Source organism: Penaeus monodon, chromosome 30 (genome assembly GCF_015228065.2).
Source record: "Penaeus monodon isolate SGIC_2016 chromosome 30, NSTDA_Pmon_1, whole genome shotgun sequence".
Classification (NCBI taxonomy): Eukaryota; Metazoa; Arthropoda; class Malacostraca; order Decapoda; family Penaeidae; genus Penaeus; species Penaeus monodon.
Genome location: NC_051415.1, coordinates 11,549,857 through 11,550,171, shown reverse-complemented (window position 1 = coordinate 11,550,171; position 315 = coordinate 11,549,857).

Here is a 315-nt window from a genome sequence, read left to right as displayed (position 1 = left end):
GACGGCGCGTCAGGAAAAAGGACCAGGTAGAAGACTGATGGAAGATGGGACAAAAGGAGATGCTTAGATATAAAGAAGCAGACCATATGGGAGGAAAGAGATTAATAGCAGACCTTAACCGGTGGAAGATGTACGTAAAATCAAAGACGAAAGACAGAGCGAAGATGCCTTTCACACTCGACCAGTTCTCGAGAAGGCGCCGGGTATCCGCCATAGCATTTTGTGATGAAAACTTCACTTATATAAGAATGAAAACTGATATGCGCAATTACATAGAACAGAGAATAAAATAATTGTTTCTGGTGTAACTATAAG